Genomic DNA, 4,185 nt, shown 5'->3' on the forward strand with positions numbered 1-4,185 from the left:
GCTTGTGAATGAACAATACGAACAGTTTTAATTTTCTTCATCTCTCTCCTTGAGGTGAAGATAACTAGAAATGTCTTCATCAGAAGTCATCTTCTTCTCAATTTTTCTGTAACTCACAACTTCGTTGACACATCCAGCTAGCCTTGTATCATTCTCACTCACAGCCTCCAACGATGACAGAGGCAAGAGTTGAGATGTCCAACTCATGGCTCTTTAAAATTCCTAGAATCAAATCAGTCCGACAAACCGCCATTACTGGTCGTTTTTTACATCTATCATTTGGAGGTACCTTCAACAAGATTCATCTCGCAACCTTCCAAAAGAATGAGATGCCTCACTAGGCATACTGACCAAGCAAACACTTTGAGTGGTACAATGCTTACTCATAAATGTCATTCCAAACACTAAGGCAACTAATATCAAGTTTTAAGTTTACAACTTGGTCTAAAATCTAAACCATCGGATTTTATATAACGTTTTCAAAGGCAAGGGACTATGATCACACAATTCATATAGAAAACAGTTCCAGAGAAAAAAAAATAAACATAAGTAAATAAAAATATTAAATTCCATACTTTGTGAACTACTCAAGTTGAAGGAAAGTGGCAGTGGTGTTGTTCCAGAGCACTCTTGCTCCTTCCCAGTAGCACAAATCATAGGATTTCCTACAATGCTAAACAACAGAGAAACAGAATGATAAATGTTCAATACATTTTGCTTAAAAAACAGAAAAATCGTTCTCAAGTGTAACTCACTTAAATGTTCTGGCAGGAAATCTTTGTATAGGGCCACTTAAATTATTGTAAGAGAAGTCCCTGAAACAAAAATAACATAACCAAATCAAACCTCACATATATTCAAATTTCTATAAGAGAAATAACAATTACAGAAAAGCAACTGGTCCTGAAACCACAGTGGAGGTCAACTGGTCATAACACTTACAAAAAAGCAAGCTGTGACATGTTTACTAAGGACAAAGGGACTAGCCCGGACATACTATTATTGTTAAGCCTCCTGTTTCCAATTAAAAAAACATGAAAATAGTATGTTAAGTAATAATCCAAACTAAAAACCAGAACATTAAAACTTCAGATAAGATAACATTAGTTTTTCTATGCATTCATACTTACAAGTATTGTAGATTTTTCAAGTGGGGCCTAGAGAACTGGGAACTTCTCTAGTTAGAACAATATTAGAGATATCAAAAGTATGCAGATTCGCAAGCCTTCCGATCTCTTTTGGAATTGGTCCTGTAATGTTATTGTTCTGTAATAACCTGGAAAAAAAAATCATCAAAACCAAGTAAGGAAATTAACCATATACTTAAAAACTCACGATCAGCTAATTTTTAATGCTTACAAAATTTGGAGATTTGTCAAGTTGCCAATGCTGGAAAAAGAGTTCTAGAGAAGTTCTGGCTTGGAGTTGTTCTACAAAGTAGACCATTAAAGCAATTTCAGTCTGAGAGTTTGAAAGAAACCATTAGAAGAATAGCTATTCTTATGCACTTCGAACTTACAGTCCAATTACTAGATTCTCAGGTGAACAAGTAACCATAGCCCAACTACATGGATCAACTGAGTCTCTATCCCATTTTCCAAGAACATTTCTAGGATCTATCAGAGATTCTTTTATGTTCACCAAACCTTGCACTGCAAACAATTAAAACCATATATTAGCTAAATTGAATGCAATGTATAAAAATAACACAAACAGGTGGATTCAAACTTACCTTCAAAGTTTGGAGCGAAGAAGAGAAGAGTGTTTCACTAGAGAAGATTGATCTAATTTTGGAGAAGAAGGTTTAAGAGAGAAATAGAGAAATAGATTGATTGTTTTTTTTTGTTTCGGAGATTTTTCGTTTTTTTGTTTTGAAATTTTGCTTTTCCCGAAATTTTGTATTTTATATTTGGCTAATTGAGACTACCCATATCCGTAGGATTGGAAAAGATCGGTGGATTGGAGTCACTGTGCCTAGAATGTGGCTACATGAGGGCATCTCCAATGGGGGGTGTAAACTGTATAGAGTGGAAATTTTACACCCCAAATATAAAAAAACTCTCTCCAATGGGGGTGCTATACCGTAGGTAATAATGTATTAGTTACACCCCAAATATCAAAAAACTCTCTCCAATAGGGGTGCTATACCGTAGGTAATAGTGTATTAGCTAATAGAGAGGGTGGGGAATTCCCCCTCTCGCTATTAGTTAATAAAAAGCCCGGGCGACACTCGAACTGATGTCTGAGTGAAATAATTTTCGGACGTCACTTGGAGTAACGTCCCTTTCTAATTATAAAGTAATTTTTTAACTCGGACATCACTCCAAGTGACGTCCCAGTTTAAATTAAAGAGGGACGTCACTCCAAGTGACGTCCGAGTTTAAAATCTATTTTTTTTACACTCTTCCATTGGAGAGTATAGAGTGTGGATATTTATAAGCTATACAATAATATACAATTAGAGGTGTAAAATCCTAATGGCACCTACGTGGAGCCTAGGTGGAGGTGTAATTTTACACCCCCCATTGGAGATGCCCTTCTCCAATGGGGAGTGTAAACCGTATAGAGTGGAAATTTTACACTCCAAATATAAAAAAACTCTCTCCAATGGGGGTGTTATACCGTAGGTAATAGTGTATTAGCTAATAGAGAGGGTGGGGAATTCCCCCTCTCCCTATTAGTTAATAAAAAACCCGGGCGACACTCGAACTGACGTCTGAGTGAAATAATTTTCGGACGTCACTTGGAGTAACGTCCATTTCTAATTCTAAAGTAATTTTTTAACTCGGACGTCACTACGTCACTCCAAGTGACGTCCCAGTTTAAATTCAAGAGAGACGTCACTTGGAGTGACGTCCGAGTTTAAAATATATATTTTTTTACACTCTTCCATTAGAGAGTATAGAGTGTGGATATTTATAAGCTATACAATACTATACAATTAGAGGTGTAAAATCCTAATGGGACCTACGTGGAGCCTAGGTGGAGGTGTAATTTTACACCCCCCATTGGAGATGCCCTGAATATGCCTCTATCCCACCCATATATATATATATATATATATATATATATATATATATATATATATATATATATATATCGGATATGACAATATGATGCAAACATGTTCTATTTAGATGCCAAAAAATAGGCAGAGCTAAATCGTGTAAAATGACAAATTTATTGATGAATTTAACCATCGACAATTGAGTGGCATCGCCACGGGTTAAATTATAGTCTATATAATAAAACAACTTGGTCTTTAAGCACTTTGTGTGAAGTCTACATCGGACGGCTAATAGTTAATACAATCAGTACATCTAATTGTAGAGCGGCATGATTTAGACCACATTAGTCTAAGAATCCTATTTACATTAAAATTCTTACCAAAACCACCCAAAAAACTAAACCACCAAAACAAAGAAAAGCTTTTCTTCACCCCTGCCTTTTCCTTCTCTTCACACCGTAAAAACAACCATTTTCTTCACACAAAAACAAAACAAAAATACTCCCAAGCAAATACTCCGAGTTCAACTCTTCTTCACTAATTGGAGATAACTGGTACCCTCTCTATTCTTCGTTCTTTTTAATGATTATAATTTTTGTGACACATTGTTCTCTCCACCACTCCAAATACAAATCTACAAGGAACCAATGGAAGTATTTCCAGTGCAAATCTCATAGCATGAGTTAATACGATTATTAGTTGATTTTTTTTCAAAAGATCCACTTGAGTGATACACGACTGCTCTATTTCTAAAACACAGAAGTGATCAAATTTATCATCTATAAATAAGGTGATTACTAAGGTTGGTCTATTTTTCTACGATTTGAGTTGATTTCTTGCTTGCTTTGATTAACAGTTTTGGTAACTATATAATGATATCCCTATCTAGAACCATTTAATCAGTGTATATGGGTATGTTCATTGTGATCATTTTTAGATTTCTTATCTAGATAGATTAAACGATTTATCTAGATAGATTAATCTGTTTAATTTTTTCCATTTGCACTTATTATTGTGAAACTATAGTGCCAAGAGGGTAGTATTAAAATGGTTAGGAAGCTGCAATCTAAGGGGGAAAAAAGCATAAAAAATCAAAAGTCACACTATTACGAACGAATGGTATACCAAGTAGGAACGCTTCAATCCTAATTAAAGATCCTTTCACTTTCCATTTTGTT

At 35.0% G+C, this 4,185-nt stretch overlaps 1 long non-coding RNA gene across 1 annotated transcript; it reads right to left on the reverse strand.

Annotated features, from left to right (window-relative positions):
* Positions 1–1,138: 1,138 nt before the first annotated feature.
* LOC147512110 (uncharacterized) lies at positions 1,139–1,820 on the reverse strand. Its single transcript, XR_015217139.1, has 3 exons — positions 1,733–1,820; positions 1,360–1,652; positions 1,139–1,276 (listed from the first exon to the last, which is right to left on the reverse strand). It is a non-coding gene; the product is annotated as an uncharacterized LOC147512110 (long non-coding RNA).
* Positions 1,821–4,185: the final 2,365 nt, after the last annotated feature.

The sequence above is a fragment of the Coptis chinensis genome, chromosome 3 (genome assembly GCF_015680905.1).
Source record: "Coptis chinensis isolate HL-2020 chromosome 3, ASM1568090v1, whole genome shotgun sequence".
In the NCBI taxonomy this organism is placed as follows: domain Eukaryota; kingdom Viridiplantae; phylum Streptophyta; class Magnoliopsida; order Ranunculales; family Ranunculaceae; genus Coptis; species Coptis chinensis.